Source organism: Ursus americanus, chromosome 14 (assembly GCF_024610735.1).
Source record: "Ursus americanus isolate L20-20 chromosome 14, mUrsAme1.1.p, whole genome shotgun sequence".
NCBI lineage: Eukaryota > Metazoa > Chordata > Mammalia > Carnivora > Ursidae > Ursus > Ursus americanus.
The window spans coordinates 30,628,379-30,650,011 of record NC_142140.1 but is presented as its reverse complement, the minus strand read 5'-3'; the positions used below and the strand labels follow the sequence as shown (position 1 = coordinate 30,650,011).

Here is a 21,633-nt window from a genome sequence, read left to right as displayed (position 1 = left end):
TTTGTTGTCTTGAGTAAGATCTTGCTTCATCTCTGGCAGGTGTCACTACAGGATGTGTTGAAAGTACTTGGGTCTCAGGTTAATGTGAATGATGAAATATTAATATATTTGAATAATTCCAATATATTTTCATTTCCTCCTGGGTATTGGTATTACAATAAAAATAATGCCTTAATGTCTGTGATTTTACAAAGTTAGACCCCTACCTCACACCATATACAAAATAGATTACAATTGTAAGACAAGTTAAATAACAGTTTAAGAATATTGATACAATAAAATATTCAGCCATAAGAAGGAATGCAGTACTGATACCTGCCACAACTTAGATGAACTTTGAAAATGTTATACTTAGTAGGAGAAGCCAGACTCCAAAGTTAGCACATATTATATGATTCCATTTACATGACATGTCCAGACCAAATCCTTGAGACAGAAGGCAAATTACTCATTGCCAGGTACTGGAATGAGGAGGGACTAGAAAGTAACTGCTAATGGGTATGGGGTTTCCTTTGGGGTGATGAAAGTATTTTTAAACTAGGTAGAAGCGGTGGTTAGGCAATATTGTGGATCTTCTATATGCCACCAAAAATGCACAGTGGTTAATTTTATAAGAATTTCATCTCTATTTCAAAATGTTTAGGGGTATTAGAAAAAAACGTAGGGTAATATTTTATAAACCTGGGGTGGAGGAGTATTTTTTAAGTAAGGCAGAGACCTCAAAGCCGTCAAGCAAAAAGTGAGCCAGTTTGTACATATGAATTAAAAGCATTTGTATTGCCAAAGATACAATAATCAACGTAAAAACACGTATAGACAAACAGCATACCAAAAGAAAGTGCCAGGAGACATTCAAGGCTCTGAGAGACTTTCAGATATCACTGAGGGCTTGGCCATCACCCTACTCTACACTTGATCTGATGCTTAAGCCCCTCCTTCCATATCCAGTATCTACCAGGATGCATTCCATCCTGGGGAGCTCCTCCCCTCTGCAGATGGCCTAGTCCATATTCAAGAAGCTCTACTGTCTTGAAAATGTTTTCTTATGTTGAGTCAGATTGTCTTGCCTAAGGATCCCAGTAGCTGAAGTGGTTTTAGAGCACAGGCCTGACATCCAGAGAGATTCAGGTTTGTGCCCTGGCTCAACGTTTACCACTCTGTAATCTTGTGCAAGTTGCTGAACCATTCTACACCTCTACATTCTCTCATCTGTAAAAGAGGGTCATGAGTCCATCATGGGGATAGTCAGGAGAATTAAGTTAGATCATGCCTGCCAAATGCCTAGCAGAGATCTTGGTACATTGTAGGCTTTCAGGAAATGGTGGCTGCTCTGATTAGTTCGAGAGACACAAACAGAAAATGGTTTCTGTCTGTCCTCACACATGGCACTTTTCATTCACTCATTCACTCTTTCTTTCCTTCTTTCCTTTTTCCCTTCCTCCCTTCCTCATCTAAAAACCTTGCTGTGGCTACAAGGACCTATATACAATCAGGCCTCACACCACCCAATCTTCCTGCTAACTCTCTTTACCTTGCCGCTCTCCCTTTCTCCCTTCTGACTTGTCTACTTTAGCCACACTGGCCTCCTTGCTTTTCCCTCTACATACTGGGCATGCTCCTGCCTCAGGGCCTTTGCTCTTATTGTTGGTTTTTCCTGGAATAGTCTTCTCACCAGTCACTCCCTTCATTTATATGCTCACATGTCCGCCAACAAGAGAAGTTGTCCTAGACCATAGCGCTACCACCCGTCATTCTCAGTCCTCCTTCACTCTGCCTTATTTTTCTTCAAAGCACTGGCATTTATCTATTTGTTTGTTGCCTGTCTCCCTCAATTAGAATGTAAGCCTCATAATGATAGGGACTCTTTTATCTTCTTTGTGTTTCCAGTACTTGGAGAAGAACCTGGCACATAGTAGGTACTGTATAAATAATGGTTTGGTGAATGTGTTAACCAAAATATGTGAGTACTTCCTGTGAGCCAAGTGCACTCATGCAGAAGAGAACAGCAAGGTGCTTTCTGCTTCAGTTATAACAATCCTATCCTGACACAACATGGTTTTAACAAGTCAGCCAGCAGACTGTCATAGTAAATGTTGTTTATGTACAAGGCATCTTTATGCTGAGGGTAATAAAACAGCCCTACAGTGCCAAAATCCTCAAGTTGAGTGACTGGTTAACTGTTAGACCATAAATAATTTGAGTTGGCGAGAAATATTCTCACTTCAGCGTGAGGCGGTTTACTGTCACTTTTCTGGATTCCATCCGACACGTTGGATTATTATAGATTAGATAAGCAATCCTAAATGGACTGTGGCCTAGCAACACAGGCCTGAGACAAAGGAGATGGGACCCAAAACATGGGGGATGTGAGGATGTGGCCATGGTCAGGCTCACAAGCTACATTCATTTTGTGCATTTGCAAAGGCAACAACGCTCGACCCCTGTTTTGTGCCCCTTTCGACCTCAGGGTGCACCGAGCATGCTGTGATGACAAGGGCAGTCACGGTGACTGTCCCCAAGGACTGGAAAGTGACTCTCTAGTCTCTCCTGCTGCTACTTGTGGCTATGTCTTCACAAAAAGACTGCTGATTCGACAGTGAAATGTTTCATTTAGGCAGCATTTTCAGTATTTCAGAGTTAGAACAAGACAGACCTGGATTTGATTCCAGGTTCTACTGTTTTCTAACTGTGTGACCTTGAACAAGTTAGTTGACCTTTCTAAGCCTCTGTTTCTATAGCTCTAAAAGGGGATGAAAAGAATTCTGATTTCATTATTAAGGAATAAGCATGATAATGCACATAAAGCATTTGGTAAGTTGCCTGGCACCTTGCAAGGGTCCAGTTATCAAAATTGTGGTTGTTCAAATGATTTAAGAATCTCCTCCCATGTCCTAAATGGATGTTTGCTTGTATGTCACGTAAGACAAACATGATACAATGCAAGACAGATGTGGGGATGTTTCACTGACTTCCTAACACCAGAGAACAGTATAATTAAAATAGTCTCCAGGAATGCATTCAGGGAGCAAAGAATCCCCATGGAATAAATATAATTCAGTGATTCTCCCAGTCAGTTGTATGCCAACCAATTCGATTAAAGTTTGAACTATGTCAACTTAGTGATTCACAGTTATGGGATGGACATGCTCCAGCAAGACTGCCAGCCTGGAGGTTGGAGGATAAGGGCTCTGCATGACCACTACGTAGCCTTGGGAGGCTCCTTTCTTCTCTGAGCCTGGTTTCTCAGTTGTACGTTACAGACATGCCATCCAGACATTTCACTTTTAAACAGTCTTAGAACAGCATGTATCCTAGATGCCCATTATTAGAAACAGACCCAATACCTAAATTACTCCTTGTAACGAACAGATCTATAGCATTCTAATAATTGAAGATTAATATTAAAATGGGATGCAGCACATGGCAACAAGCAGGAACATCAGCATTTTTGTTCGTTTCTCTTCCCCCTCTGGAGAATTGAGTTATCTGAAAGGTGGATTGTTTGAAAATGCCCGAGTTTGCATACAGACTTTGATTTTGTTCCTGTATTTACTCTAGTTTGGTGGTCCTCAAGCTGTAGTTTGTAGAAGATTTGCTATAGACCATTAATGATATAAAGTAAACATTTTCCTACTTCCTAGGTATTTAAGGGATTTTTAATAGTATTTTGCCCAGTACACTTTTTTTGGTCTGACTTTAGAATATAACCTCCCAGTAGTGTAGGGCCCCACAAGGAAAAGAAAACACTGCACCAGACTGTTTCTATTGTTTCTTTCCTGCCTGAAAATAAAGGTGATGGTGTAGGGGCTATTTTAGAGGAAGATACTGAAAATCAAATTAGGTCACATCCATAAAACCACCTGGCAAGCTGTTTCATAGGAATGTTAGTTGCTGGAACTGCCTGGGGGCAGGTTGTAACACAGATATTTTTGAAGCATCTGAGCTGCACCCCAGATCTGCAGCTAGGATGGGAGTGTGACCTGGATAGGGCTGGCTTTGAAAATACTGATGGAGGAGGCACAGTCATAGGAGGTAGGGGCCGCTGGCCCGAAGAGCAGAACTGGGAAAGGAAGGTGAGGTGTGAACACTGCTGGCAGGAACCTATAGGGCTGGGCAGTTGAAGAAGGTTCTATTACTTTTTCCCTAGCCCAAGAGGGCTAGGAATTCGAGGAGTGGGGGAGTATGGGCAAGTCTTCAAAAATCCATCCTAAAACCTGGGTGTATGGCTCCCAGGCATCTTATGGACATGTGTCCCCATAACTGTCCTTTTCTCTTGCCAAGAAGAACTCTGTTCAGGGGCGCCTGGGTGGCACAGTCGTTAAGCGTCTGCCTTCGGCTCAGGGCGTGATCCCAGTGTTCTGGGATCGAGCCCCACATCCGGCTCCTCCGCTGGGAGCCTGCTTCTTCCTCTCCCACTCCCCCTGCTTGTGTTCCCTCTCTCGCTGGCTGTCTCTGTCAAATAAATAAATAAAATCAAAAAAAAAAAAAAAAAGAAGAAGAAGAACTCTGTTCAATACAGGTGTGGGCACGTACCAAGAAGGGACTTCAGCCCCATAGTTAGCAGCACCTTAGAGGGCCATTGAGGCCAGTCCCTGTCACAGAGCATGTGCAGCCAGGCTCTCAGGGTCTGGACACTTGGACACCCCTCTGATGGGGTCAATCTTCAGAGAGCTCTAGGCACTGTCACAGCAGGTCTTCTGATATGGGTTCAAATCCTATATGCTACTTCCTAGCTCTGTCGTGTGGAGACGTGAATAACAGCATGCAACTGTGCTGGGAAAATGAGTTTCTCATCATTTTAGCAGAGCTTGAGGCAGACCTACTATACAGGATGAAGGGAAGGCTTCTATGAGACTGCGTTCAGTTCAAGAACCAGAGGAGTCCAATGTTTATATACATTCCTGCAAGCAGACGCATAGAGGTTGTTACGTACTCCTTGAAGTGGTGACATAAGCACCAAATGTGAAAGGGCTATGGGTGGCTGTGTGTGTGTATGTGTTCAGGTAAGGCATCTCTTCATGTCAATCCGAGGTCCCGCAGAAACCCTATACTGACTCCATGGTTGGTGTGAAAATTAAATGAACCCATGAATGTAGAGCATTGAGCGTAGTCTCTGGAATACATCAAGTGTCTAATTAATGGGAGCTCTTGCTATTGCTGTTCATCCAGTGGGATTTGCTGGGAGGGGAGAGTGAGTTGAAAGGAGACAAAGGAACCCAGTTAAGGCTCTGATTCCCCTCTCATTACCTAAATCCCTGAGGGCCAGGACAGCCAGCACTCTGGTATCTCAAGATGCCCTTTCTTTCCCTAAGTTGTGGTCTCTCTCAACCTTGAAAGATGTTTAGCAGAGTTTGGGAGAGAGTTGAGCAGAGTGGCCCCCACGACTCTCAAATGGCAAACACCCCTTCATCCCAGGACTGACTCTGCCCCGTGTGTTCTGTCACTTGTCACCTGTTTTTCAGAAATGAAGAAGTCTTTCCCCTCATCCTGTGACTTCAGGAATTTCTTTCATAGTTCAGTGCCTGCATGCTTGACATGAAATGGTGTTACCTCCTGCCACTATCTTTTATTCTACTGAAACACAAACACAAACCAGACCCAAGGCCCATGTGTTTCTTGCTAGCCTATCAGGATGTGCCGTCTTCTCAGACTGAGCTGACAATATGAAAGGCTTTGCCCTTGTCCATTTGCTGGTTCAGTCTCTGACAGCAATACTTTGTTCCAAGTCTACCTTAATGGGAAGTGACAAGGACTTTTTCCTGGCAGTCCAGGTCATGGCAGAAACAGGAGCTGACACAGAATGCATACAGAACCCAGACAGGTCCATCGTCCATGTGACAGGTATCCGGCCCATCAAACTCCTAGGAAATCTCTTTCTTTGTATCTTTCCTATATTAGTTAAGTGTTGGAATTGGGTTATAAGCAATGGAGCCCAAGTCTGGCTGAACTATGCAAAAGATTAGCATTGACTGGAAGAAGAGAAGGGTATCTCTCAGACTTGAGAAAAAAGGACAGGCGGATCTCAGGAAGGACAGAGTGGAACAGGCAGGAGATTGAGTTAGCAGAAGGGCAGCCATTGGAGTGTATCTGCATCATGCTGCTCATGATCCAGGTTCCCTGGAGATAGACGGATTCCCAGACCCAGTGGACTGTGGAGTTGTCCCCACAAGAAATCTAAGTACCGCTAGCAGAGAGGTAGTGAAGGTCAGAGAAAGCAAGGGTGCCCACTGAAGGGACAGCGACCAGCCTTTGCTTTCAGCAAGGTGACATTCAGCACATATCCTCCAGACAGGTCAACTGGGACAAGAGGAGGAATGCTTTTCAGTGCTGCCATCCCCCAGAGAAGAAGGTAGGGACATTCCATGGGGCCTGAGCAGTCTTCAAAATAGGGATATAAATTTTTGCACATACTCAAGCCCCACAGGACTTAAAATCTATTGTTCATTTCCATCTACCTTCAACCTCTTTGACTGTTGAGTGAAAAACTTTCTCAGGAAACAGGATCTACAGGTCAGGGTGGGATGAGGGGAGGGAATCTTATGTTTACAGCCCAAAGGCCTGCCTTTCTTCTGAACCCGTTTTCTGGTATATGAAATGGGAAGGGCCTTCCTGGGCTATGTCACAGGAAGGAGGAGAGAATGAGTGTTCTTGAAAATTCTTTGCAAAGTGAATGTGATGTGTCTGTGAAGAGAAAACCTGACCAATATTCAAGAGCAACAGTGTGAATGTGCTTCATCAAAAGATAGGCCATCTGGAGAACAGTGGAGGGAAGAAGCAGCAATCCAGGTAAGTGTCTTATACCTGAAGATCAAATTTCAAGAATTTTTTAGGGATTCAAGCAAATACTGGAAAGCACAAGAGGGGAGGAACAAAAGAAGAAATTAATTTGAGATAAAGAGCTTAGGAGATCAGATATCTTCCATTCGTGTGTTTGTTTATTCACTGAATAAACTGAGTACCTGTTACTTGACAGACATGAATTCAGGGGAGACAGAAAGGAATAAAGGCTCCTTTCTAAAGTCCTAAGAAGAGAGGAAGAAAGTTGGGAGTTCTGTCCCTAGGGAATATTTTTAGGGTATGCTAAAATAGAGGCAGTCATCTTGATTTCTTTTTTAAGAAACGGGGGAAAAAAGAGGTGATGGAAAATATTGAGATGCCTTAAACCTTGGTTTTTCCGTCTGTGGACCTCTGAGGCAGAGCCTGAGTTTTCTCCCCAGAGGAGGATCCCTGAGGGTATCTCTTTCATTCACTAGGAATTACCAAGTTCCCATAAAGTCAGGGGGAAGTCATCCCAGCTACAGAGGCCACATGAATGAAAATTTGAACAATAAGTTGCCCAAACAAAAGTGCCCTAACCTTTAGAATCAACCCCATGGCAGGGTGGTGTATGTATAACATATGAGTGAGTGGATTTCTTTAATTAAGAACTTAGCATTTTCCAAGTTTGGATTTAAGTGTATCTTGATGATCTTAAGAAAGCCATGGGGGGCGTGGGGGCTCAGTTGGTTAAGCTTCTGCCGTTAGCTCAGGTTTTGATCTCAGGGTCCTGGGATCGAGCCCCGTGTTGGGCTCCCAGTGGGGAGTCTGCTTCTCTCTCTCCCTCTGCTCCTCCCCCACCCCCCACTTGTATTGTCTTTCTCTCTCTCTCAAATAAATAAATAAAATCCTTAAAAAATAAGAAAGAAAGAAAGAAAGAAAGAAAGAAAGAAAGAAAGAAAGAAAGAAAGAAAGAAAGCCATTGGAACCCCAAGCTAGTTTTTGCAAGTCTCATTTTGTCTAGTAGGAAAGACTCAACTAAGAGAGATGATTTCAATTTCCATGTTGTTAAGGAAACATTTAGGGTCATTATGTACTTATCAGAAGAAGTTAACAATTGACAATCACTGTAACTGTTCAGTGACTTTCTGAGAATGAATCCAACTGCCTCTATCATACCTTTGCTCATGCCATTCTCTAAGAATGGAGATGATTGATTATTCTATTATTTGACCAACCAAAACTCTTGACAGGCAATGCCATATATGTGCCTTTATAGTCTCTGGTCTAATGAAAAGTGTAATTAAACCAAAAGGGAACTTTCACAAATGAGTGCTTTGGGACTGATGTAGAAAACTTTTAGAAGTGTGTGTGTGTGTGAGTGTGTGTGTGTGTGTGTGTACACGTACGTACGTACCTACACGCGCACGTATCTATTTAACCAAAGCGATTTGGACCAGCTAAAGAATCCCTTGACAGTGTTAAACCACACAACAAATTACAGCAATCTGTCTTCTGTAGCTTCATGTGAGTGATATGAACATATTGACAGTGGAATTGAGCCTGTGGGATGGGAATGTGATAACAGGACTCCTTACAGTAAGATGCTTGTGATTGCAACATTTTAAATGTAATGTTTAATTACCTTTGGCTTTCTTCCTTTTCTAATCTCCCCTCCCCTCTTCTTTTGGCCCAGCAGGGAAATATTACAACACAATGAAGAATATTTTATTTTAGAGAAGAGGAAAAAATAAAAGCTCTTAAAAAAAAAAAAAGAACAAATTAGCACATTAATGCCCCAAACACAAGTAAAGCCCATTATCCTTTTATATTTAAAATTAGTTTGCCTTGTTGTATTTGACTACTATTTTATCACAAATAATCACCTCAGTTTGGTGCCTTCTGTGTTCTTCAATCCAGTGCAACTAAAATCCCACTTAAGATTTTAAGCAAATGCAAAATTCCATCAACTTGCTGAGAGTGTGGTCTCATTTAGTGTTAATGGAATTTCATTTTAAGCAACGTTATGGATATTCCAATTTGCTAGTTTAGTCACTTTACGTGGGCAACGGAAGTTCAAGGATGTGAACATAAAGCAAATCAAACATGACAGTTTTTACTGTGCTTTACACTGATGTTTAAAGTCACAAAATAACATCCTTTAAATTCTGGCAAAAACAATTCTCATGAGAACTTTGCTGTGTATGGGTAAGACAGCTGACCTTTCGGGGATATTCACTCTCAATATTTGAGCAACCAACATACGACACAAAAATACCCACTGCCAGCTCACTACCATCCCCTGCAAATTCCCCTCCAGAGATTCTCCAGATCATAAAGAGAGGCAGTGGTGCTGAAACTCAGTGATGAATTCCATGGGCCGCTGAGGCTCAGTGACTCAAAAATGTGGCTGTTTCCTCCAGGCACAGTGGCGCAACTGACAGCAGTTCTTCTCTCTCTTGACCAGGATAGGATTGTGGTAATTGTGGGAATCCTACGAATCGAACTGTTCCTAGCTTGGAGTCTTTATGGTCTTTCAAGTCTCAGTTGTGTAAGGAAGTTACCTGTTCCCAGCTTCATCAGCCATGTGGCCAGCCCTTCCTGTAAATGGAAATGAAAGATGTTTGGGGGAGGGAAATAAAAGCTGTCTCCTGGGCTGTTTCAGAGAAGCCATGGAGTGCATGCACCTTTGTGATGTGCCCTAGAAAGTCTTAGCCTGATGTTACTGTGGCAGGTTCACAGTCTGTTGCTCACAATCTCTCTGCTACTGTTGACTTTTCTAGATAAAGCAATAGAAATGAAGCCATTTCACAGTCTTACTTGTCCTGACTCTGGACTCAAGTTTGGGATTCAAATACAAATTTCAAAGGCTCTTCCTGTTTCTAAAGTTGCTTACCAAGGGATATAAGACAGGTCTAAGCATGAAATTTGTGTTCTCATAAGGAGATATTTTATAAGAGGTACAATGAGGCAAGAAGGTTGAGACCAAGCTTTGCCATATTGTGACTTTGGATCTGAGCCTCCTCCCCTGTAATATGATTCAGTGAGATGACATGGAGATGTGAAGTGACTGTTCATATCATTGAAGGAGAAAGAGTGACTGGTGTACTGGGCTGACAGCCAGGAGGCCTAGACTCCACTTTGGCCCTAGAGAGCTGGCTTTGGGTCTTGGAAGGCTACTTCATTTCTCTGCTTTTTCTTCATTTTCCGAATGAGAGGCTGGGTCCAGGTGTCCCTGCTCATCTGGTGACTCTCTGTTACCATTCTTTATCTACCCTGCTTGAAAAGTCATTTCTGAGTCCTTAGTGTTTTCCAGTGAGTGGGGTGGTGGTGGAGCAACAGGGTTTTGGAATCAGTTGTGTCTGTGTTCAAGTTTGGGCCTCACTACTCTTACAATATGGTGGTGGGTAGATATGAGCATCACCGTGTCTCTGTTTCCTCCTACATGGAGATCATGATGATTTCTCCTCATAAGGCTGACATGAGGATGAAACTTAAATTAACAGAGGCAAGGCACTTAGTACAGTGCTGGCCACGTAGTAAATGCATGTATTAGTTTCTTGGGGCTCCCTTAACAAATTACCACAATCGTAGAGGCTTTAAACAACACACATTTATTATCTCACAGTTTTCTAGGTCAGAAGTCTGACATGGCGGGGCGGGGGGCAACTGGGTGGCTCAGTCAGTTAAGCATCTGCCTTTGGCTCAGGTCATAATCTCAGGGTCCTGGGATCGAGCCCAGCATTGGGCTCCCTGCTCAGTGGAGAGTCTGCTTCTCCCACTGCCCCTTCCCCTCCTTGTGCTTGCTTACTCTTTCTCTCTCAACTAAATAATCTTAAAAATTAAAAAAAAAATTCTGACATGGGTCTCAATGGGCTAGAATCAAGCTATTGGACGTGCTGTGTTCCTTTCTGAAACCTGTCATGAGCTGAGTTGTGTCCTCCAAAATTCGTATGCCGAAGGCCTAACCTCTAGCATCTCAGAATATAATTGTATTTGGAGATAAGGTCTTTAAAGAGATGATTATGTTAAAATGAGGCTGCTGATGTAGGTCCTAATCCAGTCTGCCTGGTGTCCTTCTAAGAAGAGGAAATTTAGACCTACGGAGAAATGCCAGGGATGCGAGTACACAGAGGATGGCCATGTGAGGACATGGCAAGAAGGTACCATCTGCAAGCCAAAGAGAGAGACCTCCAGAGAAACCAAACTTGCTGGCAATTTGATCTTGGATTTCCAGTCTCCAGAACTGTGAGCAAGTAAATTACTATTGTTGAAGCCACCACAGCCTGCAGAATTGTATTATGGCAGCCCTACCAAACCAACACAGAACCTCTATAGGAGAATCTATTTCATTGTTATTTCCAACTTTTATTTATTTATTTTTTAAATAATATTTATTATGTTAGTCACCATACAGTACATCCCTAGTTTTTGATGTAAAGTTCCATGATTCATTACTTCCATGAACACCCAGTGTACCATGCAATACGTGCCCTCCTTAATACCCATCACCAGCCTATCCCATTCCACCACCCCCTCTCCCTTCTGAAGCCCTCAGTTTGTTTCCCAGAGTCCATAGTCTTTCATGGTTCATTCCCCCTTCTATTTCCAACTTTTAGAAGCTACCTGTATTCCTGAGCTGGTGGCCCTCTTGCTCTGTCTTCAAAGCCAGCAACAATGGGTGGAGTACATCTCACACTACAATACTCTGACCTCCGCTCCTGCCTCTCTCTCTACGTACCAGGATGTTTGTGATTACATTAGGTCCATCTGGATAACCAAGCATAATCTCCTTATCTTAAAGTCAACTAATTAGCAACCTCAAGTCCATTTTTGAACTTAATTCTCCCCTGTCATGCAACATAACATATTCATAGGTTTTAGGGATTAGCATGTGGACATTTGGGGGGGACATTATCCTGCCAATCACAACATTCAGTTAATTTTAGCTGTTGTATGGAATGGGACTTTTGCCCCAGCTTAGCTCACTTTACCGACTTTAGCACTGGAATGGAAATTACCAAAGAATTAAATTTCACTGAGTAGAAACTGGGGAATCATGCTCATTCTGTAGTTTGTCTTTGCTTCCTCCAGTACAGCACAAGCTTCTGCTGACATAGGACTCCTGGTGCACAGAGTAAGTGATGTTCCAATGAGCTGGAATTTTCGCATTCTGACTCAGCTGATATTTCTAGCAAACTGTTGACCTAGTACTGTTTATTTAGGGGTTTTTTGGTCTTGGTAGAATGGCAATTCAAGTCAGAATTTGTCATGCCATTTCTCACACATCTGCTGCTTTTACCCCTAGAAAAGGAGGTTTCAGTGTTTATGGGGGGACCAAGGTTGTATGGTTTCTATTGAATATTTGGTCTCAATGTGTCCAGAGAAGCAAAAAGCTCAGATTGTAGAAAACCTGATGATTGTATCCTTCAAAAGTGCTCCCAGGCATAAGTGGCAGAAACCCAACTAAAAGTGGTTTAATCTGAAATGGGAAGTTGTTAGGTCATGTAATTACAAATCATGAATGGATCTGAGTCTGAATTTGACTAGATCTAGGGACTGCACAGTATTGGGAGGATTAGAGTCTCTCTATCCCTATCTCTATGCTTTGTTTGCACCTACGTTGGCATCACTTTGGGGAGAGACCCATCAGAACTCTGGTCCCTGGCAACCCTGGCCTCAGATTAGCCTTACGGCAAGCAAACCCAGTGCAAATAGAACTCTTCTTTCTCCAAAATCCAAGCCAAGTCCTTGGATTGAGTTTTCTTAGATCAGATTAGGTCATGAGACCACCTCCAAACCAAATCAATGTGACCAGGAAACACAGTGCAATGTTTGGCCAGGCTGAGGTCAAGGCCACCCTGGAGGCCTGGAAACTGGAGGAGGCTTAAGGCTTAGCTCCACCCCAAATACATGGCTGGAGAATGAGGAGAAATGATTCCTAAGGAAAATCAAAATGACGTTTCCAGAAAAGGAGTACTGGATATGCAGTACGCAAACATGACCGATGTCCATCTCAGGTGAGGTTTTTATCATTACTCTGGAGAATGGAACTTGTTATATCTTCTGTCTTATTTGGGCACCAAGCATCCCCTTCTGGACACTGGACAGGCTCTCCCAGAAATGTATGGGTGTTAGGACAAATGACACAGACACTGGAAGATGTAAAATAATGTTTATTAATCACATATAAGTAGCCAAAGGATTTCCTGAGAAGATCTCAAATTCTATTCAGAAATAAGCAAGAAGAAGAAGGGAGAATCAGGTGGCTTTGGAGTTTTTGGGGTATTTAAGGGATAGAGTTGGGGTAAGATTTTCCTGTAAAGTCTGGGATTTGAGTAGTGTGAACTTCCCTGCCAGGGCCTGAGCTTCCTCATGGACTTGCCCAGATGTGGGGCAAGTCATAAATGGGGAGGAATGGGGTTTGAAAGCTATCAGTGTCAAACCTCAAAAATGGACTTAGATTCTTGATTATACTTTCTTACTCTACTTTGAGGGGGGGGAAAAAACCCTAGAAGTCAAGGGTTTGAAATCCTGCCTACCTAAATGAAACCTTGCCTCCCAGCATTTGTTTCTGATCAGTGTTGAAAAGGGAACATGTGGAAGTTTTCCAGGCCACTTCCTGTTAGTGAGTCTTAGAATACACATAGGAAATGGGTATGCTTTGCACATGTGGGTTTCAAATAATAAGCAACATCAATGTATCTTTTCTCAGAGGAAAATGGTTATCATGGAGATAAAGCAATAGATAGCACTAAGCTCGGGTGGCTGCACGCTTGGCATGGTGCTAGGATTGATATTTACAGAGATAAATAAAACTGAATATTTCTGTCTACAAGGAGCAGGTGAAGTAGCTCATGAGATCAGTGCACAACTCCTAAGAGCCCCTAAGTGTAAGTGGTCCTGCAGGTTACATACAAGTGGTGTAGGAGGTGGTGACACATTATTTATGACTGAGGACATATTGCTACTAACGCATGTTTTAGAAAGGTGATTTTTGATATGATTCTTGACAAGCTAGAAGCATGTTGATGCTCTAAGACTAGATGATAGATAGATAGATAGATAGATGATAGATAGATAGATAGATAGATAGATAGATAGATAGATAGAAAGAACAGGTTAAAAAATGATCAATTATAGGACCATGCAAAAGAGCAAACTAGTTTATTCCGCATCCTGATGGAATCTCATAGTTAGTACATTGCGCAAAAAAGTTCATACAGTATGATTTCATGCATATGAACTTCAAGAACAGGCAAAAGTAATCTATGAGAATAAACATACACAATTACTTCAGGGTAGAGGTGGGTTCTGACCAGGAGAGGGCACAAGGTAGCCTTTGGGAGGTGGGAAAGGGGCTGGAAATGTTCTCATCTTGACTTGAGAGGGGTTACAAGGGTGCATACATGTAAACATTCATAAACTGAGCTTTAAGATTTGTCACTTAATTGTATGTGCGTTTTACCTAAATGGAAAGGGAAAAAAAGACAGAAAGAAATAGCCTAACAGTGCAAACCATACTTATGTGCATGTGGAAGCTCTGAATAATGGAAGGCTGAATAATGGCCCCGAAAGATGTCCACGTCCTAATCCCCAGAACCTGTGAATATATTACCTTAGGTGGCAAGAAAGACTTGACAGATCATGATGAGTTTGAGGATCTTGAAGTGGGGAGGTTAGCCTGGATTATCCAGGTAGGTCTGATATAATCATAAGGAGGCATTGTAAGAGGGAAGCAGGAGAGTCAAAGGCAGAAGAGGAAGATGGGAGAACAGAAGCAGAGGTCTAGTGATGATCTCTGAAGATGGAAGAAGGGGCCACAAGGCCAGGAATACAGGTGGTCTCTAGAAGCTGGGGAAAAAACAAGGAAACAGATTCTCCCTAGAACCTCCAGAAGGAATGCAGGCCAGCTAAGACCTTGATTTTAGTCCACTCAAACTGATTGATTTCAGACTTCTGACCCACAGAATACAAAATAATAAATTTGTGTTGTTTTAATCCACCAGGTTTATGGTAATTTTTTACAGGAGCTGTAGGAAACTCATATAGTGCAAATTATTTGGCAAGGAGAGAATTACACCTGTATGCTATTTCTAATCTCAATTCATCTTCATAACTTCCCTTTGAGGCTGATACCATTATTTATCGTCATTTTGTAAAGGAAAGTGAGGCTCAGACAGTCAGGTGTCCCCCATTCAAAAGAAGTGGAGAAACCAGGTTTTGGGTGCTGACTCCAGAGCTCAAGGTTTTCATCAGTCAGTTTTGTCCTTGCCAAGCTGCAGAGGTCATGGTTTGGATGAAACCAGAGTGCAGGACATGCCCCAGGAGCAATCCCATGGCTTCCTTTCTAGTGGGTATGTTCTGCCTGCAGAGCTCTCAGCCTGGCCTCCTCCATAGTCCATGGCCATGAGGAAGATGGTATGGATTTGTCTGGATGCTATAAAAGCTTTGGTGACTAGAGACTTGTTTCAGGACCATGGTGAGCAGTTGACATATTTCACTTGTGCCCACTGGGCATCACATTTCATGAAGATGGCATTAACTAAATTCACTAAAAAATAAGTCTCTCCCTGAATGTCTTATACTGAGCCACTGCTGTCACTTGTATTCATGGACACACATGTATATATGTTTGGTTTTATTAGGGAGTTATACCAACTTATTGGCCCTATCACCCCAAATCCTAGGAGTCTACCAGACCCATCTTTATTTTCCAAATGGGTAGTCAGAAGATTGTTCAAATGACCTATACAGAGATTTACATCAAGTAATACAGGAGCCAAACCTGTGATGTTGGTTTCTGGAGTGCCACATTCAATGCAACTGAGAATAGGATATAACTTGCCCAGCTAACTGAAGGAAGTGCTCATTTTTCTCTAAGCCTTTTGAATATTTTTGCCAGACCACACAGTAAATGATTCTGCTCTCTAGTTTGCTCAAAGAAACACACTGGTTAGGACTGAGGGTTTTGGGTGCAATCGAAATCAGCTCCACCTCCTACCAGCTGTGTGACCATTGCTGGCCACCACCCTTCAATATATGTCATGTATCTGAAACAGAGTGTTTTCACTCTTCCAAACCCAGACAGGATGTCAAATCTTTCAAGAACTTCAGAGATCATCTAGTCCAATTTCTACATTTTATAGGTGGAGAAATTTGGCCAAGAACAGAGGTGAGTAGGCAAATGGCCAATAGAGAAGTGGGTGACCATTTCAACTGTATGGACAACTTGACAGTGTAAGGTTGGCTGATCATGAAAAAAGCATTACTGTCAGAAGCATTTCTGGTAGACTATTAAGATCTATGATATGGTAATCATTTAAACAACTATGGTTATTAGTCTTATTTGCAGACACAGTGTTCAATTATGCAGAGCATTCAAGTGCAACAGTCCCATGGAAATTTCTCAACCATCAGTGCAGAGAGACCATTTTAAATGAATATATTCAGTGGTTTCCTCAGACCTACTTATCATACACAGGAGACCAACTTCCCATGGAAAATCAGTTCACTACAAGGGGAGGCATGGGAGCTTTAAAACACTTCTTATTGCACAGTAGCCAAATAATTTTTTGAAAAAATAATCTTACCTTCTTGCCTTTCAGGCTGTCCAGAAGGCTTATGCAAATCTCCAAGTAAGCAGAGGTTAGTTTCTTGGCCTTGTCCTAGGGAGCATCCCTATACAGAGAAATCAATACCTCATTATCCATGGAGCCCTCCTAATGCTCACAAGCTGGCTTTATGTATTTATTTGCAACATGAAGGGAAGCAGACCTAAAATAAATACTTATAAAGAGACCACAGCACATCACACACATGTACCCAATTCAATAACTACATCATATGGACACTCCTCTGGAAATCTCAGAACTCAGACTATTCTGTTGGATTTCAAACACCTGCCAGAGTCACTGCTCTCACTATTGGAAAATTTTGTTAAAACTTGCCAAAATTCTCCTTTTTCTTTCTTTTTTTTTTTTTTTTAATATTTTATTTATTTATTCGACAGAGATAGAGACAGCCAGAGAGAGAGGGAACACAAGCAGGGGGAGTGGGAGAGGAAGAAGCAGGCTCATAGCGGAGGAGCCTGATGTGGGGCTCGATCCCATAACGCTGGGATCACGCCCTGAGCCGAAGGCAGACGCTTAACTGCTGTGCCACCCAGGCGCCCCCAAAATTCTCCTTTTTCTGGTTGTGTTTTTTCACATCTCTGCTGTGGACTGTGACTAAGCCAGGGCCCCTCTAATGAGTCTTGAATGAGGCCTCTTCCCATGGAGAGCTTGTCAAAGTTTAGGAAGGTTTGACCATAGAACAAAAAGGACAGGGCATCCTACCTGGGACTTGGAGGATATTTTTCAAAATGATTTCAAAGTGGCCTAAGTGGTACAAGGGGGTGAGTGATGAAGCTTGGGGTTGGCCTCTCAGTTGAACAAAATGCATTCTACTGATGAGCATGGCTTCAGTGAAAGACCAGAAGGCAAAGCTCTGGATTTGGCTTTGTGTCATAGGGTGAAGGGTTTTCAGTTCCCTGGGCCCAGAGCCTGGAATGATAAGCTTTCCAAGCCGGTGCACTCGGCTAAAGAAAAGACTCTGCAGCCAGAACAGAAAAATTAAAAAAAAAAAAAAAAAAAAAAAAAAAAAAAAAAAAAGGAGCCTTTTCTGCAGATTCCTTTTACCCTAGAAAGGATTTCATTCAATGAAGAGTCCATGAATGGGACCTCTGGGGATCCTCCTTAAAATAGATCTGGATATTCACACATGGTCTGTCCTTTGGATAAGCTCACACACAGATTTTAGAACTACCTTTACCATAAAGATCACATCTTTTTATACCTTCACATGCTCCCTCTGTCAGCCTCTAGCCTTGGTCTGCCCATTGCATTAGGGATTCTTGAGGTTTTCTTAGCAAGAGAAGAATGGTGATAGGATGTCTCCCATTACCCAGGAGCTTTTCCACCTTATGAATATATCACTTAGTTTGGAAGCACTGGTATAGCTTTTCAGTCCTAGGGAAAAGACATGGGAATAGTTGTTATTCTAAGGACATTTTTTTTTTTTTTTTTTTTTTTTTTTTTTAGTTCAGTTGAGCAGTTGCTCTGTCCTTTAAGAAGTGCTGTGCTCCAGCTTTGCGTCCCACTTAATGTGCAAAGGCAGCTGTGGGAAAGTGGATGAGAATACTGTACTGCTGTTAGTTCTTTACTCATTTATCCAATAAGTATATTCTTATTCAGAATTTATTATGTGCCTCTTTGCTAAGTGCACAGAGTATATAGAATCATAAGGGAGTCCATTCCTTGCCCTAAGGAAGCTTCCTTGCTTTGTAGTGATGGGGATGAAGTAAGCACATGTGATCCTCTCTGGATGTAATAATAAGAAGAAGGAATAAAATAAATAAGAGGGTGACAAGGTCAGCACTGTGGAGGAGTCTCACTAGGCTGTGGGCACAGAAGGTCTCTTGGAGGAGGTGGTGTTTAAGCTGGGAATTGAACCTTGAGGGAAAACTACCTAAGACTGGAATCAAGAAAAGAACATTCCAGACAGAGAAAGATAGCAAATGAAAAGGCACTGTGGCAAGAGAGAATGTGGTATATTTGAGATTAGAAAAAGGAAAAGCTGTATAGTAAAAGGGGAACCTGGCTAGGAAAGAGGAGCACAAGTGTCAAAGAGGGTGGGCAGAGGCAAGATCTTTGAGAAGCCTGTACTCTGGGGACAGGCATTTGGGTTTTATTCTGTGTACGGTAGGAACTATTAAAATGTCTTAAGTGGGAAATGATGGGCTCTGGCTGATACCTTTCAGTGAAATTTGATTCATGTAGAAGATAAATTAGAGCATGGAAGCCAGAAGGAGGTGCTGGAGACTGTCCCCAAAGTCAGACCAGTGGTGATGGTGGTTTGGTCTAGGGCAATGGTAGAGGAGGAAAAACAGAGAGACAAGTAGAAAGATAGAGGGTCAGACTATGAGTCCAGAGATGCACTAAGCAAGGTGATGGCTTTGGTATAGGGCAGATCCCCAAATGTTAACTTAGTGGACAGCATGAAATAGGTGTTCATTGAAGGTTTGATCTGAAATGAGTCACATTTGGAGTTTTAAGCTCAAATTCTTATGCATCTTTAGGCTCTAGGGGAGGAAAATTAATTTCCCCACTATTCTAGGTTCTTGGCTGAGACCCCCTGCCCCATAATAAAATGACAGATTAACATAAGAAAAACAAAGTTAGTTACAAACATACCTATGGTAGCCCTACAAAAGTAGGAGACTCAAGGGCAGTCAGACAATGAGGCTTATATACCATCGGGAGCTATGGAAAGGGATAGGGGTCTGGAGCTTTAAAGGGGAGAAGGCAATTCACAGGAAGGGGAGAGGAGGAAACCTTCTCTGTTTGGTAAACCAAGGTAGCCCTGCCATGCATATAAGTCTCTTATGGGAAAAAGTTCTCTCTGGAAATAGCTCTCTTCTCAGTATAGGCCGCCTATCTAAATTTCTTAGGCATTTAAGGGGGAGGTAAAAAGCTTTGCCTGCTCTGCTGGGTCCTGATTGCTTTCAGCTCCACATGCCAAACTGGCCTATTTTGAGGTGGCACATTCTGTTACCCTTCAAGGCAAATCCTTTACCCTCTCTCGGTGAGGGTTGAAGGGGATGGCAGATCTGCAAGTCCTTTGTAAATGGCCAGGCACGCAGATACAGGGGTTATGGTGAAGATGGGCATTTCTGGAGACATCAGGGCTCATATTGGTTCTACTAAGGGCTCTTGGTGTTCACTGCCCAGGGCTTGAGTGCAGGTGACCAGGAGAACTCAGTGTTTTATTTCCACCTCTACCCTGACTTTGAGCTTAACTCCCTGTGGACCTTCCTATGCCAGGAAAGCAGAGAACTCTCCTTGCCCTTCCATTATTGACTTTGGATGAGTTTGTCCAGACCTTGTCAATTCAGATGCTCATTTGGCTGATGGACAAAAGGCTGCTACCACAGACCCATCTCAGGAAAATCGAAGAGCAGCTGAGGGCTCTTGGGGGCTTATTCATCATGGAGAGCATTTGGGTATGTGGCTAATTATATGCTTTATTATGGATGCTAATTTGTGCTGGAAGCTGGTACCGTGCATGTTAGCATTTAGCTCTAGTTAATGAAGTTGAGTTAAGCATTCAATATATCACTGAGCTCACAATTTCTCCTCTTGGGTAGAACAACTTGGGGTAGAAAACTAACAGGCGATGGTATTGGGGAGGAGAACAGACTCGCAGAGTGAGTTTATTCCCTGTAACTCTGGGCTGTCTCCGATGTTGTATTGTGCCTGCACAGTACTAATGTGAGATAATTTTCAGTGAGATAAAACCCTGGGCTCTGTTAAGAGAAGTATCACTGTGATTACTTATTAGCATAATCACAAAGAGCCCCTGTGTGGGTTCCAATGAGGCCAACTGGAACCCTGTGGCTTCTTTTAAGACAGTCTTCATGTTTTAAGAAGAAGAAATGGAAGCTGGCATAAAAATGCATTCATGTCCCACTCAGCTCAGACCTAAGTTTAATCATCACTGATAACTTTAAAATACAGAGGATAAACAAACTTACTTTTGACCTTTGCAATGAAGAAAATTATCTATTTGCTTTGTTCTCATTGGTGTTAAGAGGAGTTATGCTTGTGAATCCCTGATACATCAATGAGATAATAGACTCCTGGGTGAGCCATTTAATTTTTTCTTTTACTGCCATCTTTCATGTTGGACTAAAAGGAGGAAAACAAAAACATAATGTCCTCTATGAAGAACAACTTTGATTGACCTTGATTCTTAGGCATTCTTCCTCAGAGCCCAACTCCAGAGACCAGGCCCTCTGAAGGGTCTGACAGGGAAGGGGTTCAGCTGCTCTGATGGGGCTGGTTAGTAGAGCCTCAAGTCTTTCAGAAAAGCTGGCTTGAGAGCTTACAAGAGTCCTCACTGTCCACCCCACAACCAAGGCTTCAGTCATCCCCTTTGTCATCTCATGGGAATTTGCACATCCTCCCAATGCATTGGGGTGTTTTATAGTCTTATTGGCAGGTAACTGGGTATCTTTGCTTGAATACTTACTAAGCACCAACCACTATCCTAGGTGCTTGAAATGCAATACTTCACTCCCTCCTCATTGCTGCTTCCCTGAGGCCACTGCCCCTCGAATGCCCAGATCGTAAATGAGAAAAAAAGAAAACACAGAGGACAGGGGAAATGACTCTTAAGTCAGACCGATTACCATGTACAATGTTCTAAATCAAGGGCTGGCAAATGTTTTCCTTTAAGGGCACATAGTGTGTATTTTTGGCTCTGCTGGCTATGAGTTCTTTGTTATAACTTAACTCTGGTGTAGAGGGAATGCACCATAGACAATATGTAAATGATGGTGTGGCCATGTTCTACTAAAATTTTTTTTTGCAGAAAATGTGGGTAGCCAGACCCCTCCTGTGCCCTGTAGTTTGCCGACCCCTATTCCTAAATGCTTGCTCCTTTTTCCTCCTCCAGGATCTTTGGTGATGATCTCAGGCTTTGGAACCCCATAGAGCTGGGCTCACATTCAGTGCCACTTGCTCGCTATGTTATGTTGGAGTAATCATTTAATGTTGGTGAGCTTGGTTTTCTCCTCTGTTAAATGGGCTGAAGGACAACCTAAGAGGGTAGTTGAGAAAATCAAATGAGAGAATGAGTGTGAAGCATGGAGTACAGAGCATGGCACTGGGAGAGCCAATGGACTGGTGACCCTAGGTCCTTGGGAGATGCTCTGCTGACCCTGCTCCTGACTCCAGGGAGAGTCAGCCTAGGTCTTTCTGCAGTACCTGAGCCTTCCCAGAGCAGACACGGAATGTTCTAGGGCCAGAGACCAGCTTTCAATCCTGCTTCTGTCTC

At 42.7% G+C, this 21,633-nt stretch overlaps 1 long non-coding RNA gene across 2 annotated transcripts in view; it reads left to right on the top strand.

The window, feature by feature from the left end:
• The window catches only part of LOC123798808 (uncharacterized), a 587,079-nt gene extending 565,771 nt beyond the window's left edge, over positions 1 to 21,308 (top strand). For both annotated transcript variants that reach the window (XR_015726659.1, XR_006781406.2), the window contains one exon: positions 21,253 to 21,308. This is a non-coding gene — a long non-coding RNA (uncharacterized LOC123798808). The remainder of the gene's footprint in view (positions 1 to 21,252) is intronic.
• Positions 21,309 to 21,633: the final 325 nt, after the last annotated feature.